This window comes from Cheilinus undulatus, linkage group 13 (genome assembly GCF_018320785.1).
Source record: "Cheilinus undulatus linkage group 13, ASM1832078v1, whole genome shotgun sequence".
In the NCBI taxonomy this organism is placed as follows: domain Eukaryota; kingdom Metazoa; phylum Chordata; class Actinopteri; order Labriformes; family Labridae; genus Cheilinus; species Cheilinus undulatus.
The window spans coordinates 14,036,542-14,056,816 of NC_054877.1; the positions used below are offsets into that span (position 1 = coordinate 14,036,542).

The 20,275-nt window shown below is 40.2% G+C and overlaps 1 protein-coding gene across 13 annotated transcripts in view; it reads left to right on the forward strand.

Annotated features, from left to right (window-relative positions):
* Positions 1-20,275, forward strand: part of LOC121520598 (receptor-type tyrosine-protein phosphatase mu-like) — a 284,435-nt gene that overhangs the window by 127,404 nt on the left and 136,756 nt on the right. The gene's annotated exons all lie outside the window — the stretch shown is intronic.

Sequence of the window (20,275 nt, forward strand, 5' to 3'; positions counted from 1 at the left end):
ACATGTGGAGCAAAATAATTCACACATGTACATATATGATTGTTGTCACTAAAATGGAAATTAAAGGAAAAAATAACAGTACAGACACCTATCGCAAATGTTTTGTGTAAGATGCACTTCTAATACATATTTACATGTAAAAAGTGGGCGGCAGCTCATATACCAATGCAACCAATATGATAATGGAATTGAACACTTGGTGGAAATGCAGCTCGAGCAAGACCCCGAAAAATGACTTTAGGTTGAATGTAATCACATTCAACGAACGACCCTGTGTTACAAAACGGCTCTTTAATGTGAGCTAGTTCTGGTTTGAGTGCCAGTTTCCATTCCTCCAACCTTTGTTGTTATTTAATCCACATCTAACAAGCCAAACTGGTACCAAATGAAGAGCCATTTGGGAGCCAAACAACCAGCTCTACTGAGCTGAGCCAAATAATCTAATTGCTAAAAGGAGATAGACTTTCAGTCACAACAAGAGAGGCTGAAGGTTGGTAATATCAGAATTTAATGCGCTTAACCATGGTAAAACCGTTGTGCGAAACCGCTTGTCCAGCCTACAGATGGAGGCTTTTTTAATTCCTGCCTGCTGACAATCCACCACAAGCTTTATAAACTCTCTTTTTTGCCTGAATATTTCACCACTTTTGGTAAAGAAAGAAGCTTATGAATTAAGATTTTTTATATTTTTGTACTTTGAAAGCTTGGTATAGTCATAAACAGCCCAAAACATGGTCTTTTTGGTAGCTTTTCTCTATGTAGAAATCACTTCTTGCCCCCCCCCCCCCAGGAGAGATCTCTGCTGCTGCATGACGTCATCTGCAGAGAACCTGTTGTTAACTGATATACGTTCTTCATTTTACAGTGGTAACTTTTTAAAAGAACTTAATTTAAAAAGAAATCACTGTTTTAAAAAGCATCTTCATATTCTGCATTCAGAAAGTATTCAGACCTCTTCCTTTTTTCCATTTTTTTGTTACAGACTCTGCTACAGTTGATCAAATTCATTTTTATTCTAATTAATCTCATTACCTTGTAATGAAGAAGTGAAACAGAACTGTAGAAAATATTACAAATGTATAAAAAACAAAAATCTAAAACATCTCATTTACATTAGTATTCAGACCAAAATGCAAAGAAAAGGCTTTTGTTTGGTATCTTTACTCTTTAAAGATACTTAGTTTTGTAAATTATGATCTCTTCCGCTTTGTCAACAATGAAATTCAAACAAGATTAAACCTCCTCACAGGAGCTTTAAATGTTGTGGTTTAGGTTTGAGAGTATCTCATTCAATAAGAATCTGGCATCCAGGAATAAGGCCGTTATCTGAGCTGCAGCTAAAAGTGCTAAAAACTGAAAAATGCTCCCTTTGACTGTCAGCAGTTTGCCATGTTCCAACACTGATATACCAAGAACTCCCACACTTGATTAGGAAAAGTGAGAAAAAAATGGAATTTTGAACAATCCTTTGAAAAGAGTGGTCAAAGCAGTTCGAGCAGTCCATTCATTCAGCACTTTTATTATTTGATTATCTTTGCCTTTGGCTTGTTTTATTCAAAGTTGTACTATTTCCTGAATAGCTACTTTTACAAACAAAGCATTTCACAAGCATTTTTTTATTTTGAAAAGTCATCCTCTGTGTTAAAAAAGTGCTCCATTGTTAGTAGAGCTCCATTGTGTCTCAGCATTTAAAGCACATATCCGGCTCATAATTGCCCAACATATATCATCACCATTTTACTTGGGTAATTATTTTTCTGCAGTAGACAAAGCTCATTGTTTTCACCTATAGATCTTCATTAAGAATTATGGCATATGGACACAACTTGTCTCTCTTCTAAGTAATGTACTCCAGAGTGAGCACCTGGAACAATTAGAGCAGCTTTTCCTGAGTATGTAGCAGAAAAAAAAAAACAAAGAAAGACTGAAAAAACTTCCACATTAAAGTAAAGTCTTTAAAGTTTTTCTGTTATTGGAACAGCTGTGTGTCACAATAATTGATATGATTTATCGTTGGCTCCAACCATAGAGCAGAAAAGTGCCCTGCCACATGGTTAGCTCTATAACTACTCGTTTATTCAGCTTAATTCTCATTCCAGCATCAGCACAAGCTTTGTAATTCATCAGAAACGCAGATCGATATCATGGGTGAAGCAGAGTGGCACCTTAAATTTGGGTCATTATGCTGCTGCTATACTGCAGCCACTCAGACTCATACATGTACATAAACACTTTGAGAATGCCTGATGATATTGTACAAATTGCCCTTCTCACAACATTAACCAGCTAAATCCCCATGCAGTGCTAGGATGCCAACTCGGGGAACAAAACAAACGTAGCCTCAGCATTTTCCCGGGCTAATGCTTTTTGGTGTCCAGAGAAACGCTGATGAAAATGAGATTTTTCTCCCCTCCCTGCCCAGGGTGTAACCCCTTCTCCCCACTGTGAAGGTCACGGGCTTATTCATTTTTAGCCAGGCTGATAGGGATGAATGGCTCTACCTGGGCAGCCGTCTGAGCCAGGCCCAGTTTCAGCGGGGGGTCCTGCCCCTTAGCCACCCTGCCGGTCACAGTCGGGGAGATTGATGGCCCCAGCTCCTGAAGTGTGTTTGAGGAAGCAGCTCTTGATCTTGTCCGGCTCTCTGCTGGACTTTCCCACTGGCAGGCCGGGCCTCAGCAGAGCTCCTAATTGAACGGTTAAGACTCACAGGGCTGTGCGATACATCACTGTTGATACAGACAAGCCCTGAGTCTGGCTCCCCCTCTCTCCCTGCACTGCTGTCTGGAGGCGCTAATGAAAATCTGTGGCCACTTTAGAGCACCGTCTCTCTCATAATTATTCATAGCCATGCCTTGGTCACCTCGCAAACTGAGCAATGTTTCTGATGACAAAGGATGTTTTAATTCAATCTTCTGTAAAACGGGCGACGGATAATGCAAGGACGCCACCGATTCAATTCAGAAGCAGGAGGAAGAAAGAAGTAGCCTTGAAAGGTTTTTATTCCCATGAAGCACTTCCATTACTTTCCTAGTGAACATCAAAAGCATGTCTTATCCAAGGCTCTGTGATTGCTCCAGGGGGTTATTTGTGGGTTTCAAGGGTGTGCCGAATGATTCGAACAACATTTCTCCTTTTGCATATCCTCATGTCTTTGCACAGCACATGTTGAAGTTTACCACTCGTTAACATTTATTCCTCCTTTTTCCTGCTCACCAAAATCACTTCACAAACATTTTGAGCTAAAAGAGAAAAACATTTGGCATCCACGCTCCCCCTCTATGTGAAATTTGTGTTTGTGTGAAGTTGTTTACCACTTCTGAGTTCCCCACGCTTGGTAAGTGCTACTTGAAGGAAGACACTGTATTATCAGGTGGTGCCCTGGGATCACAGCAGGGTGCCCTGCATTTCAGCAACACTATTGAGAGGCCATCTCACACAGAGAAACCATTTCCAGCCCACACTAGGAAGGGAGATAAGCAAGTCTTAAACAACTACCCCTCTGCAGCCTGAGCTGTACTCAAGATTTCTATAGAAAAGTTGTTTGTTGGCCTTTTCAATCTCCTAATAATAATGTACTATATAGTTTCACTCCACTTTACAAACAAACTTTTGATACAACAGTTAAAGTTGAGAAATGACTACTCCTATCGTACATTATATAGACAAAAGTATTAAGATACCTGCCCATAACACCAGCTAGAACTATGATAACATTGTATTTAAATTCACGCACTTTAATATGGAGTTGGCCCCCCTCTTGCAACTTTAACAGCTTCAACTCTTCTTGAAAGGCTTTCAGCAAGATTTTTGAATGTTTTTGTGGGAATTTTAGCCCATTCATTCTGCAGAGCATGTATGAGGTCAGGCATTAATGTTTGATGAGAAGGACTTGCTCGCAATCTCCATTCAAGGTGATCTCAAAGGGGCTCGATGGGTTTGACGTCAGGGCTCCGTCAAGTTCTTCCACACCAAACCCATCAAACAATGTCTCGTCCTTGCTTTGTGCACTAGGGCACAGTCATGTTGGAATAGAAAAGGACCTTCCCCAAACTGTTGCCACACAGTTGGAAGCATAGCATTGTCCAAAATGTCTTAGCATGTTAAAGCATTAAGATTGTCCTTCACTTGAAATAAGGGGCCTAACCCTAACCCTGAAAAACATCCCCATACCATTATCCCTCCTCCAGCAATCTTCACAGTTTGCACACTGCAGTCAAGCAGGTACCGTCCTCCTGGCATCCACCCAACCCAGAATTGCCCACCTGACTGCCAAACAGAGAAGCCTAATTCATCACTCCACAGAACACATTTCCATTGCTCCACAGTCCAGTGTCGGTATGCCTTAAACCACTCTATTCAACACTTGGCCCCAGCAAATGCTCCAAGACCTGACCTGACCTGTCTAAATAGTAGGTCTGTCAGCATCAATACATTAATCCTGATGTGATTAAGGTCCTTTCTATAATTTTTGTCAGTCGTTTCAATCAAGTTTTACCCTTTCAGCACACTTTGGTTAAGGGCCTACAACAGTGGAATATTACAAGTCCTCCACAGCTCTTTAAGGTCTCATTTGCTCAATGAGACACTCAGTGGCTCAGTGGACAAATCAAAAGTCATCTTCATCTTCTGTTATCGATTATTTCACTCTGTTTTGGGGCCTCACACACACACACAGACACACTCCTTTTTAAACTTTTGCTTTATTTTCCTTTTCAACCTGAAAGAAGTTCCTATTTCTGTGGTAAAGTTGTTCTTTGCTCTACATGATGTTCTGTTCTGTTTCTTTCAAAATAAAAGACACTCTGTTAGCAAACAGGAAGTCAATTACCATTGTTTAAGATTCTTTTTTGGGCTTTTTGCCTTATTCTGATAGGATCATTAAAGAGCGATAGGAAGTATGAGGTGAGACAGTAGGGGAAGACATGCACCAAACATGCGCCAAAACCAGGAATCGATCCTGCCACCAGTGGGCTGTGGATTACAGTCTCAGTATATGAGTGCCTGCTCTTCCCACTGAGCTACACTGGTGCCCACAAAAACAGCTATTAATGGCGCACCAGTAGTCGAGTGGTTGGGGTGCGCGCCATGTGCGTGGGCGACCCGGGTTCAGATCCGGCCCGTGGCACTTTTTCCTGCATGTCTCTCCCCGCTCTCTTCCCTGTTTCCGCCTCTATCCACTGTCCTATCAAATAAAGGCAAAAAGGCCAAAATTAAATCTTGAAAAAACAAAAAAACAGCTATTAATGAAAATAGCAGACTTTAACATGAGACAAAGAAAAGAGATTTATCATTATAAACTATACCATTTCGGAAATTAATTGCAAGTACAAAAAATTCAATCATTTGACAGGTCTACTAAAGTAGACTAGTTAGATACATTTCACACATGAGGGAGAAAAGCTGCTAAAAGTGGACTTCCTTGTTAATGCTGTGAGCTACTCACAGTGCATTCTGGGATGACTTCAGAAGCAGGAATTCCACTTTTTTACCCATGAAACTACAATGCTGTTAAGCTTTTACAGTGCAGTTTTTGACTGAGTCCTTAATTCAGAATGAGAAGTAAGTAGCAAATGTTGATGGAACTGAGCAGGGCACTTTTTCTAGTCTCCTTTTTTGTTATTATTGTGACAGAGAGACCTTGGTGTTAAAAGGTTTCTTGAGGGCACTTCTGTAGTTCTACTCAAACATAAATGTTGTATCTAGCAAGAATATTTTTTCCTAACCTTCCTGACTTTCTCCTTTTTGCCTGTTTAATCCCAATCCCCTGGATACTAATGTGGTAGAGAATTTTTCATACCAGTTTCCCTGATAGAAACACGTCTGTTTGTGTGCCTCATTTCTATCCTATGGCCTTTGCTGTCCCGCTGGCTCTCAGGCGCTTCAAAAAATGGCAGAACATGATGTCCATGCTGGGTCCAAACACCTGCTCAGACTCCAGCCTCTGCCAACTCCACATCTCCATCTATAAGTTGTTTCCATCTGCGCTCCGTTACCACGTGGGAGTAGTCTCATCTGTTTGTTTTTACTTTGCCGTTCTGTTACACTGAGTGCTATTAAACTCAAGGGGAAACAGCATTAATCAGGGATCAGCCCTAGTTCAAACAGCCGTTAACCACAGCAGAGAGCAGGGAGGAGGTGCACAATTATGCTCACCAGCACCAAGGCTGGGTATTAACATTAACTCTCTTGGTTGATTTGTGCAGAACCAGGTTGATTTGGATGCAAACAAGAGTAAGCAATACCATTTAATTGATTCATTTTTACGGTTGTAATGTGACATGGGTAAGTTGTCGAGAAATTATTTTGCATATTCTGACAGTCAAATCAGACAATCAGCATCCACTTAAACCCCCTCAGCTAAGGGTTAAAAGTAGACATTGGTAAATAAAGGTAGCTTTTGAAAAAGTTGTAATATCACATATTGCTTAAAGAAACATTTCACTCTGGTGTAATTTACGTCACTCTGAGAAATACATACATGCTCTCCTGCATAAGGAGTGAGAAGTGCAGTCTTTGTGCAGCGTGCCGTGGCATACATGGACTCAATTTTAAAAGCACAGATGTGTATTATCCATAAAAATCCTGTCTTCAGGAATAAATCACTGCTAGACCTTGAAGGCTGAAGCTGACATGGTAAAAATCATAAAAGCAGTACAGTTAAATGGCTCTAGAGTCCATTTAGAGAAAAACACTTTTTCTGAGAAAGGCATAACTGTGAGAACAGTTAATGTAGGCTAATGTCCTTTCTTTTTTCTACTATTGTTGAGCTGTCAAAAAGGGCTTTGAAAAGTGCAATGTACAGAATAAAAGACCAGTTTCAAATCTATGCTTGATTTTTCGAAAGATTGTTTCCCTTTGGTGGGCAAGAGTATTTAATAACATGACTTATTTCTAACATGGTCAGTCGTCTGCTTCATCTGCATAGAGTAGATACTTTCATTTAAAGTTAAGTTAAATGGTGGGCCATTGTTAATGCATTACCAGTCTCACAGGTTTGAAATAAACTACAAATGGACCAGGACATGCATCTGAGTCTTTTAGCTTCATGCTAACATGGAAATAGCCATTAACAGGCTAAAAGATAGCAGTCTGATTGTAGTCATTTCTTTACATTTTTCAGTGTTAAGAAACAATCTTTTGACTTGACAAAACAAATCAATTAATTGTCATTGGCTTAACAATATTCAGTTGAATCCTTTGTTAAAGGTAGAGTGTGTAATACTTCCAATATTTTCATTTATCTGAGACACCATATATCTCAGATAAGAAATGCCATCATTTGTCGGTACAGTGTATTTTCAGTTTTAGATTTTATTTTAATTCAGCTTTATTCATTAAAGTCTTGCAGTTGTAGTCATGAAATAACCACTTTGCAAACCTTACAGACTAAACAACATTTCATAAACAAATCAGAGTAAAGGTCAGAGGTCTAATCTGGAATTCAATTTTGCATCAGTCCACTTAAGAAGTAGTTACATGAATGGTGGCTCACTTGATAAGCTTTAGCTAAAGCTAACATAGCTATGCAAACTATATGACATCCTGCTTTATCCTAATAGCATCACTTCACAAGCCAGTATTGCTAAGTTAGCTTTAGCAAAGTGAGCATTAGCAAAGTAGCTCAAGCTAATTTAGCAACAGAGGTAATGTAGATATGTCGCTTATAGTGGTGTGAGGATAAACCAGTCTGGATCAGTTAAACGATTTTAACATCATAAGTCCGAGAGCACTGCTCCATGGAGCCCTGGATCAATAAAAATGTAGCACGAATCAATCTTTGGACTGGTTTTAACATTAAGGATGGGTTCACTGAGGGTCTGCTATTTGTTTTCATAACCTTTACCACCATGTCCTGGCTCAGCATCTTTAATCTTGCGTGATCCACCGTAGCTTTTTACCTTTAAATGAGAGTTACATTAGCCATAGCTGGTCGCTGGTACCTGGATGTGTTTGACCCATCATCTCTGAAACGTCTTTCAGTTCTGTCTCTTAGGAATCAAGTCATGTGGACCTAACAGGAAGGACAGATAACTTTTTTAATGTCTGCATGTCTGTATGCTTTGACGAAAAACAATTCAGTACGGCAGGACACTAATGTCACCTGTTGATGGCAGACGGCAGAGCTAAAGTTTAGCTAAGATCACTAAACATAGTACAATCAGACCTGACTACTAAACACTTACATAGTTAGAGCTCAGGAGGGATTCAGTTATCATGGTATCTGCAGCCTGTTTTATTTCCAGGGTTTCCGTTATAAAAAAGACAGGATATCACTGAGCTGGAGATCAATACAGGAATGAAAGCAAACCTGAATGGTCAGATACAGAGGGAGCGGAGATAACGATGTAGACTAAATATTCACATTAAGAGGAAATATGACAGAAGAAAATTGAATACATAGAAAGATGTTTATAGTTTATTTTTTACAGTTTTATTTCAACTCATTATTCTCCTGTACCAGCAGATACAAAGAGCTCTGTCACAGTGTTTATTTGAATATCCTTTAATTGTTCATTTAGCTTCAGTGTGTGCTTCGTGGTAAAATATGTGGTCTTTTTTTTTCTTTTTTTTTTTTTACTGTTATCAGGATTAATAAAGCTAAAAGTACAGAAGGACAAATATTATGTACAAGTAAAGACCCATTTAAATATTTGTCTCCCAGCTAACTGTCAAAGTGAGACACCTGGGCAGGTTTCTGTGACGAAAACTTAATTTCATTAACATAGTGTCACAATGTTTGTATAGGAGGCCCTGAGGTTTAGTCTCTCTTCAATAATTAAACTCAAAAACACTTAGACTATTATAAAATAATCTTACTTTCCCATTTTTTTTCTCATTTATGTTAAAGCAAAAAGTTAATTTGATTCCATGATCAGTTTGCACTGGATCGAATTGAATGATACGAATTGGATCAGATCAGATTGTTCTTTGTTTTATTGATTAGTCAGTGAATCGAATCAGGGCCTTTGATCGAGATTCAAATTGTAATCGTCTTGAGAAGGAGAGATTCCCACCCCTTGTAGCTTACATAAATGCTTCGTGAGCTGAACTATAGCTCAGTTAGCCACATAGCTGAGCTTCATAGCTTGAGAGTAGTCTAACATAGCATGTTACCTCCTTTAGTTAGCTTATAAAGTTTTATCCTGCTAGTTTCAACACAGATTTCAAGATTGGGTTAATTTTTGCAGTAACTTTGTGATTCAAAGCTTGGGTGTTTTAGCAAGGATGATGAAAATGACTGTCCTGCAGCTTCAGCATGTGTCTGAATTCTAGTACCAGCAGCAGGCAGAGCTGTGTTGTTTCAACCAGGTGCTGCTTTTGATTTAACTTGTGCAGATACTACCTACGCCTTGCAGAGGAGCAACAGAATCAGGCTGCCTAACAGCTTGCACTCTCTTTGTCACACTGCCCTGCATAGGAATGCACACAGATGAACTGATACATAACCTTCCTGCTCTCTCACCTCACTTTATACCCAGATTATGCCCACAGTGGAGAAATATCATGGATTTTGAATGTCAAACAGTCCAGCACTTACATTTAAGCCCATTTTATTTTATTTTAACCCTGTCTAGTCTCCTCGATGAAAACGAAATTTGACTTTTGTCATCAAAGATCTATTTTAGCTTTTAGTTCTAGTCATATTTCTAGTTGATGGAATTGACGCTGTGGTATAGCACATCCATGATTATTTTAATATTTTGTATGTCTTATTTGACGTCTTATCAAAATGAAAAACAAAATCTCCTTTACAAAAGAGACCAGGCAAAAATATATCATCTGCACTTGACTGAGGCAGTATTTTTCACTTCACCAATCTATGTCTAACAGCACCTTGACATTTTATTAACAAAGCTAGAATGATGATCTGTCAGTTATATCTGCTATTTCCTGGCTCTATAGCTTCATGCATGTCTGCAGGGTAATCCCTCTTTGAGGTTTAACCCTTTATGCTGCCTGTTTTTTATTCTGTGGTCGAGATGAGGCAGATCTGCCTCAGTAGCTCTAAAAAGAGGAAAGAGGAAATTGTTTGCGAGGTTTGATGTGTCTAATTAATGCTATTGTTGCCTCCAGGCCTGAATAGAAATCCACTTCACCTCACCATCTCAGATAACATTGGTCTGGTTTGTAGTCCACAATAGCAGGCTGTCATGTGACCTATAGGGTTTATATATCGTCTGCACCACGGTGAATGAAAAGCCTCGGTTTGAGGCCTATTGAATTTGTGTCCTTTTGTCAGTCAGAGAAAACAGGATAGATTGAGTTTGTGGTGTGCAGGAAGGTTATAGAAGGAGCACAATAAAAGTCTTTTTATCACAGGCAGTTGGAAGTAGAATGGAGAATTGTGTTGTATGATATTGGCTCTGCAAAAGGCAAATTGTGTTCTTCTCAAGGACACGTCTTCAAACAAGTTCTGTTGGAAGGAAGAGGGAGAAGGACTGCATTTTAAACTCTTTCATTATTATTATTTTCCTTATTTTCATCCCTCTGTGTCTGCTCCTCAAATACCAGAAACTCTGAGAACAGATGTGCACAAATGATACTCCGGTGACAGTCATGCAAACTTTGTCCCGTCTCACAATTATCATCGAGCTTGTTTGCAACCTCCTCTTAAGCCTCCAGAGAAGGATGAATAGCTGTAATTTAGTCTGGCTTGGCGAGATCCCTTTTTTCAGCTGTTTTTAAATCTGAACTGAAATGCTGCTCAAGGTCTTTAAATGTTTCTATTCTCCATGATTAATTATTCATGGTCTATCTGCTGTAATTTTTGTCACAGATTTTCTCCATCCTTTTGCTGAATTATAGATGTCCCATTCCCCTTGCTAGGCGTCCAGGAAGCACTCATTCAGTCTGATTGTATAACTCTAACTCAAGAACATTTTCTGCGTCTCCTCCTTTAACTAAAGGACAGGAAATGTCAGAGAAGGCTGCGATTTATATTCTGTATTCTCCCGCCTAGAAAGCTACATCTTAGATCTCATATATCTCCAAAGTAGGTGGCTCAGAAACGCAGCTACCATTTCACAAAGTCAAGCGCTTCCCTTTGATTTACACCCGAGGTAACACCCTGAGCTGAGTGCGACACATGCAGGTTTTTTGGCGACAAATGACAATGCCACTCGAGCCATCTGGGGAGCGCTGAAGTTGAAGAATCACTTTGGTAACCTCCCACCGCTCCTGTAGAGATTGCGTCCCCGTTGGTAAATGAGAGCTTGTGTTCATGGTGTTTGTAAGCCCTAACCACAGGCGTTTTCCCCAGGAACCTAAACAAGGACAGACAAAGACCAGTCTCTGAGTAGAGATGGATGTGTGAGCGTTGGGAGTGTGTAAAGACAGATCGGGGGGAGGAGGGGGTCATTCTACCTGTCACTCTGACCCCAATCACTGCACAGCATATTGGTGGAAACAAAATGAAAGATTGATTTAACCAGTTCCACCTCCGCTGCCTCTGCTCACTCCATCAACTGGCTGTCCATTTGTTTTCATCCGGTTGGTGGACTCTCGCTTCCTATCACCTTTAACCCCTGAGGCTCACTATAGAGGTTTGTTCTTTTAATACCTTTAAATGGGCAGTGATGGAAAGACTGCCGACTGACTCTTCATACCCTGTTGTTTTCTACAGAGTAATTTGGATTGAAAACAGAATTGGACCCTGAAAGTTAAAACTTGCAATTGCATGTGCTTGGGAGGCAGACTTAGACCAGTTTAATTGAGTGGAAACTGCAGGAACAAAAGTGATGAATAAACTGCATAACCTCTCTCAGCTTAAGTGGGCTTTAAAGTACTGCACTAGCCAATGCGTTGCAAAAGACAATGGGAGTAAGTAACCATTATTAATTCATGAAATTGCTGATTTCATGCAAATATACAGTAGAGCTATGGATTATCGGCAATGCTAATGGGCACATTCATAATGTTAGTGGCCTAGTATCCACTGCTTATTGTCTATTTAAAGCCTAAGCACCAGGTTCTGGGTCAAAAAGAGCAACCCTCTTTACAATGACACTGCTAACATGCATCATACATGTGGCACTGGGATCTGTGGAACCTGCTGTTTGCAGCACCTTCCGATTAGGGAAGAAAATCATGTACCTTTCATGTATTTTTTACTGAATTTCAAATTAGAGGAAGATACTTACACACATGAGCATAAGTTTTAGGCATGTAAGGTGCTAAGGATTCATCAGGGCCCGATGTGCCATGACCATGGGCTGGAATGGAGGGGAAGGGCAGCCAGAATCAAGCTTGAGAAATGTCAATGTCCATGCCAAGGTCAGGCTCAACCTACAGGCCTTTTCACACCCAGAAGGGGCCCTAGGCTGTGCTTACTCATCACATCCACCCCTAACTCTTTATTTTTTCAACAGATTATTTTCCCATGCCACTGACAATATGAAAGGACATCCAGAGCACTACCTGGGTTGTGCCATTCCTCCTTCCAGCCTGATGGTGGCCCTGAGGCAGCTTACTCGCCACATCTTGGCCTTGCTGCGGCTTCAACTTTTGCCCCAAACATTCCTAAAACTTTTGCACAGTACTGTATGTCCTAATATCATGTATATTCTGCATCCCAATTATGACTGTATGCCCCACTGAGGATACTGCATACTGGTACCACAAGGCCAGTTGTTGCCACTAAAAACCAAAACAGCATTGCCATCTTCGAAAGACATAGCAGTAAAGTGAGTAAGTCTGCAGATCAGACAAACTGTCTGACTCTCAGAGGGAGGGGTTGCAAAGTGTGAGAGCTGAGGGAAAGATGTACTACTTTTGATGTTCTACGGTCTATCACAGAGCTGTAGCATTTACATTTTTACATTTACATTGTTTCAAAATAAACAAATATGCACCCACAGTTCCTTTAAAAACTGGATTCCAGTTTCAGCTTTGTGTAGGAGGTAACAGGATGTAGCAGCTGACTTGAACTCTATAGAGTTTTGATGTTGTCACAGATCACAGATGTTGTGGTCTGCAAACCTTAAAAAGTAAATACATTGAGAGGAAGATACTGATGTATGGTTTGAGCTGTAAATTTAGTATAGAACTGAAGAAAAAGCTAGGTCTTTTTGATCAGTCAAAAAATAAACTGCTCAGAAATTGTATTGCAGACATTGCATTTTGTATGTAATCCTGAGTAGTGTGTAATCTGGCAGAACTAGTTTGGGGTATTTCAGTATGACTGTCCTTTAACAGTAAACAATAAAAACCTAACATTCATCAAATGTTTGATGGGGTAAAAACCTGTGATCTCCCTAGCAGTAACCATTTGGCCTAAAAAAAGAAGCCAATGCAGAAGTGCAATGAACTGCAGTTCCTTGATCGTCCACTGGAGGCTGGTTCCAAAAGCCCTAAAGTCTCATTAACACCAATATTAAAATGTCTATCTTTGCTGCAAAAATAAACATTCTGATATAAAAGCAGTTTTGATGCTGATTTCTTAATGGTAACACTGTTTAAGTGTGAATGTTTTTAAAACCTATCTGTTTTTATTTATGAAGACTGAGAATTAGACATGAATTAGGGCAGATTGTGTTGGTGTACAGTCAGTGAAGTTGTAGCTGTTTGCCAGGAAGCATATGGTTGCCTCATCTCCATTTCTTTGCCTGTCTCTAGCTTGACTGAAAGCTAGTTTGATGCAGCATTTATAATGTTCATTTGTGTATCATGTATCATTTGGTGTCGTAAGGCTTTGAATCACTGAGACTACATCCATGTTTTATAAAGTCTACAGCAAAGCTTTCTTGCAATGGAGAACTTGGACTGTATCTGACCTTTTCCTTTATTACCCTCTGAAACCGCAGATCAGATATTTGCTGTTGCTTGACGTCATGATCGGATGGCTCAACACAAGTAAGGCAACAAAGAGTTTGAGCAGGTTTGAACTTCCTTCTTTAGCTGTCTTTTCAGTCCTGACATGACTATTTCTGTCCATGAACAACTAAATGCAACACTATTTTAGGACAGCGTGCAGCAGGGCGGTTGATAATGAACAAAGACAAGAACTGACTTGGTATGACTTGACAGCCTTTAGTCTCGTCATGCATCATCCTCCTGTGCTGGTTAGGTTGTATCTCACTTTCCCTCTCACGCTATAGCTCTCCTTTTCTATTCAGCGCCGTGAACAGGAAGGCATTCACCCATTCGTCTCCACCCCTACAGCTTCAGGGGGTTCATCAGACAAGGTGGCAGCCCAGCTCGGCCCAACGCTCAGGCTCATTCTGTGGTTTCAATTCGATCCAGCATGTTGTAGGCCCCCTCCGCCCCTCATCCTCAGCCATCATGGCAGTCTCATTTATCATGAGGCCTATAAAGAAGGACTTGATAGAGTGAGGAGCGACCACTACCATTCAATAAATCCTTGTGATTATCCACGCCTCCAAGGTGTACGGCCGAAGTGTCTATGTCCTGAGCATGTGGGCATTTGTCTCTGACTTTGTAATGGGTGTAGAGGGTGATGTTAGAAAACAAGAGGTCCATGTACAGTGCATTTTAAAGGGCTATCAATTATATCATGTGTACACGCGTCAACCCCAAGGCCCAGTTTGACTTGTTGCATTTTATGGCTATGAAAACCTTGGTACTCCGCGCCCTCCCTCTTCTTCTGTCTTAACGTTCTTTCTCCAATCCCTCCACCCACTCACACTGACTCCCTCCATCTCTCCCTCTTAACCCCCCTCCTCCCACCAGTCTTTCTCTTCCTCCAGAGGATTGCATAGAGGAGCACTCTAGGAGGGTGATGGAGCTTTGATTGTCGGTTATCAAAAGCTATCATTATGGCGCTCTTTCTGTGGGATATGAAAATGATTTCCTAAGTGTAAAACCCATGTCATTACCTCAATGGCCTCAGTGCTATCACTGAGATGTAATAGAAAGAGGCAAACAAATGTTCTCTCCTCCCCACCCACCCTGCTCAAACAGAACAGAGGGAATAACACACAGCGAAGGAGAGATAAGTGATGGCAATACCAGGCCCGGAATGGAGCACTTTACATGAAAACAGCCCTCTGACCGGGATTTAATCTTCCTTGTTGTCATGTTGTTTTGGTACTGTCTACAACAAAGGCGCTTATGCGTGACAAGCCCTGCCTGACATTCTCCAGCGTGGAATCCGCCAGTCTACGCGCCATCCTGCTAAAGTCGCGACATTTCTCTTTTCTCATCTCCAAACAATTCTCCCTCCTCCTCCTCCTCTTCTTCCTTCTCCATCTAAACCTGTTTCATCCTGATGAGATAGCAACCAGGAACCACATTGACTTGCCGGTGGTTTCTAATCATTGGGGAAGGGAGTCTTTCCTTCCTTCCCCTCTTGGTTCTGTTTGCTGAGCAAGGAGATGGAAGTCTACGCCAGCGCCTGGCTTTTCTGCTCTTAATCGATGTGGATCTGATAAAGATCCCGGCTTTCCGACTGACTAAAATGCCTGGAAGCCTGAGGGAGATCTGATAAGTAAATTGTTCTCCTGTACATATAGGCAGTAAGATGCTGAGGAACCAGATCTGTGCTTCTGCACACACAAACGGACACTCCTTCACTCTGGTAACACTAAAAAGACCAGAATTACAAACAGCAAAGACCATAAGGTCATTTTGACTGCTAGATTATAAACTGTTATTTCTAATGGTAGATCATCAGTACAAACAGAAATACATTTACTGTGTTGGGATATCTTTTTTAGAAAAATGGAAAAAGACACAAAAAATACATATTAACTAATTCATGTAGATATTTTTCAATATTAATTGCTATCACATAAAACAAACTGTAATCATTTCATATAAAAATACCTATACTTGCCATATAATTAATCTAACACTCTCAGAACAAGAATATAGTATCTGTGTAAATGGTTTCAATATGCATTTGATGCCTTTTTATGATTAGATAATAACATCCCATTATCATAAACAAACCATTAATGGAAAATATATTATAGGGCTGAAATTGTTATTGCTATCACCAGAAAGTTTGGGTGCAACTTTCCTGATATACATATACTGCATTGTTGTTACCACCTACTGTCATCAATTTTACCAGTGTTTTTACTCTAACAGCACAGAGCCATGTCATCCACGAATGCAAGTTAAAGCTGTACCATGTAAAGATGAAGCCATATGTGAACACGATCCAGAAACACTGCCATCCTCTCTGGACCAAAGCTAATTTGAAATGGACTTCTGCAAAATGGAAAACTTTTCTGTGGTCAAATGAATCAAAATTTAAGATCCTTTTTGGAAACCATAGACACCATGTCCTGTGGACTAAAGAGGAGAGGGACCATCTAGCTTGTCATCAGTGCACAGTTCAAAAGCCTGTATCACTGATGGTTGCATTAGTGTCTATGGCGTGGGCAGCTTACACATCGGTGAAGGCACTATCAATGCTCAAACATAAATAGAGGTTTATATTAAGCGCAGCATCAATGCTAAACCACGTACTAAATCCTTCACAACTGCATGGCTTCACAGTCGAAGAGTCCAGGTGCTCTGATTTGCAAATCACAGCAGTCTGTCTTTCTTTATATTATACATAATTGCCCAACTTTTTTTTGGAATTGGGCTTGTAAAATACACTTTTAGGAAATGTCAGGGACCAGTAACACTGTAACTTTTTAATTCAGCAAAGTTGTATATATTACAAATGTGAAGCAGTCTGCCATGGTCTTTCTGGTGCTAAAACCCACATTGTCCCTCATGCAAACACACACCCACACCACTCGCTTGTCTCACAGTAAAGTGGCTGTGCTCTGGACATGCCCAATTTGTTTCCTTTCATCCAGGACTAATGTCTCGCTCTACCCAGGGGCTAAGTGCACCATTTGAAGCCCCCACTTGGACAGACGGCTACAACATGCAGTTATTTGTTGGGTTTTTTTGTTCCACATTTTTCTGGAAATCGTGTTATCTCCTCGGCTTTGTATGCAGGGCCTGTTCAAATTAACAAGAGGCAATAATGTGCTGATAATTTCTAAAAACATTATTTAAATGTCACACTGTAATGACAAAAAAATCACTAATAGCCCTATGTAAATGTCAAATTCAAATTATTCAATTACATGGGCGAGAGTGGGGCAGGTGATAATTTGTCCACCGCTTGGAATACCAATCTGGCTCTGGCTGGAGCTCATTCTGCGCGCCCTGGCATAAGATAGACCTCAGCAATTTCCTGCTCCAAGGGATGCTCTCACAGCCATTATTATAACTCTATTCCACTGGAAATATCTGCCATACTGGAGAGATATTACAGTCATATTTTCAGTACTTTCACCCCAATGTCGCCCTCGGTGTGTGATAGCTTGAGAGCATTGTAAAAAAAATAAAACTATGGATTTCCAGAGATAGCCCTGTTATTCCTTGTTTTGATTTGTGCTTGTGCTTTTTATTTTGAGCCTCTTACTGCTCGGTCAATAAAACTAAACTAGCAGTCACACTAGACTGGGGTAATAGGCTCATCTCATCCGCTGTCATTCATGAGGCCTATTTGGGAAAGGCTGCAGAGCCTCCATCTATGCACAAAAGGATTTATAGCAGATATCAGCCGTTCAGCAGGACCAGTTCATTTTAGATTAAGTAGGTGAAGAGGGTGCAGGATGTTTTTCTTTCCCTCTGTTCTCCAAAGTCAACCACAACCTCAGTTTTGAAATGGATGAGGCACCTAGATGATGTCATTTTGAGTCATGCGGTACAAGTTGTGATTGAGCTCTCGCCACAGATCGTCACATTTTACTGCCTCCCTCAGACAGCTGGTATCTGCACCACAGGGAGCCAACAGGGCAACAAACAATTAGCCTTTTCTCTACAAAACTCCAGGGAGAAGCTATAGAATTGTCACAAGAGCTGTTTACTAAATGGACAGTGATACTTTATATGCCCTCGTGTTGGCAAACCAGCAAAAAAATGTGTCTAATGTTCCTAGGGTGTGCCAAAAAGCTAGCTTTAAATCCATACAGGAATTAATAATCAATTTGTCTTATTTAATTTCTCTTTGGCATGGGCTATTTCTCTCCACAGATACATTTCTCTCAAGTGATTCCCATTCTTGTTGGCACCTCTCCATTGGCCAGATTTAGAGTGCAGTGGACATTATCTGTGATGTTCCACAAAGATGGGAGTGTGACATTCCCCTTGAACGCTCCAGAAATGAGACTTCCTCACAGCCCGCTCGTGCACGTCTGCTTGAGATTCACACTTTGGTGCATTTTGTCGCTTTGAGAGCATCTGGTTTAATTTGATTTCTGTGCCTGGCCACCCTGCAATTCTCTGTGCTTTTAGTGTAACCGTTGCCTGCTGAGTGCGGCCAACAGATAGTTCCGCAAATAAAGGGGTTTAAACTTCTATTTTCTGGGTGGCTTTCCCAACATTGCAACCTCTCCGAAGAGGCCTCTTTGCAATCAACGTGCTCGGTCTTTCTCTATCTTTTTATATTTAAAAATGAAGTGAATTCATACTGTACAAAAGTTGACTTACTTATTGTCTGTTAGCCCCTACGCTGAATATTTGACTCCTTCATCTTATCCCTTTGAAAGCAGAAGACTTAACACTCAAGCCTCCACCAAAGATTAACATTTTTTCAAAATTTAACAATCATTGGAGGTCAGAGACCCTTTATCAAAGGCGTACTCCTACACAGCTCTGCAGAAAGGTTTCTCAAAGAATATGAAGCACTTTTATTCCAGCTGTAATGCACAGCAGCACTCAGCCTGCAAGAGTTTTATACATTTCTTTAGCCATTGTTTGAATTACTATAAAAGCCGTTAGAGGTACATAGTTTCTCAAGGATGTTAGTGTGCTGCGCTCTACACACCTATATTGACATCCTTTAAAAGAAACTAATTGCATTTTTTTAATCTTTGGAATGATGTTTCTCCATTTTTCAGACGCAGTTTTTTTCATTTTGAGCTCTTTTGTCTATGCTGCTCATTGATATCCCTCTCCCAACCCGTCTTTGACAACTGTTCCTCCGACTCCTTCAGGCCTTTCAAATGCTTTTTTATGTGCTGCTGTGAAAACGCAGGAGAGATCACATCCGTTGTCATTCCTTTTGTGAAATCTGAAGGTTTTCAATCTTTCATTCACTGAGCAGGATTCTTTATTTTTCTCTCTCTCTCTGTTCGTTTGGCGTTATCAGTTCTCACTTGTGCATGGTCTGTGATGTCTTGTGTCATGACCTAATTACTTAAAAACATTTCTGTGTGGTTGCACTTCTCTGGCAGCACCCTGCATTATATCTAATAATAAGAAATAATGTCACTCATTCTTAAAATATTTTCTTTATATGTCAGTATGCAGTTAGACAATGGTTGTAAAAGTTTATAAGGTTCTGATACCTTTCAATACTTTTTGATACCTGTTTTTTCAAACAATTGCATTACAATCATTTAAAATGGGACGATGTGTACATTTTTACAGTAATATAGCAAACATCAGATTCATCCTAACCAAATATATCCACAAGTAATGACATCCTAAAGCGAAAGATGACATAGTCCCTCTTGGTTAGGCTAGCTACACACTGATATTATGATTTTATGCCAGACTTTAGGCCAGATTTGTCCCACTAACATGTCCCGGTTTCAGGGTTGTTCAAATGATCCTCAAGTGTGTGGTGTCTTTTTTTTCACCAATTCCTGCTGCATTAGAGCATGACTTTGCTCTTGCAAAGCAGATGGATCTGCCAGACTCCATCTCTTCTACTCCACCTTGAAAAGCTCCAGTCCACAACGTTTGTGGCGAACCAAACACGGTTTGGATCAATCAGCATTATTAGAGGAGAATGAGGTAGTAGCTACAGGAGGGGTTTTAGCTGTACTAAAAGCTGTTTGCAATGGCTACTGCCAGTGTGGTGATTAGCTCAGATGTACAGTGCTTAACAAGTTTATTAGACCACCTGTCACAGAGACCATCCAGCATCATGAAGTGCTTTAATGCGGACTCTTTCATTTTCAGTGAGCTCTCAACATTTTACCATTTTGAACAGGAATGAGGAATTTCAAACTGAATTCACCTTTTTATACCCAAATTTGAGCTGGCTCACTGGGCTTCTCCAAGAAGTCAGAAATGAGTCAAGCATAACATTCAACCACTAAAACTCATTTTTCTGTTCGGGAATGCAAGTAAATAACTATAACTGACATATTAATCAAGAAATAATAATGTGCTTAACTATTTTTTTCAGTTTTTTGGTAAATCAGTAAATTTGAAAATTCATGGATAACAACAATAATTATATTTTAGCATTAAGAATATAATTTCGGTTGAAAAGCTTCTACATATTGGTGTA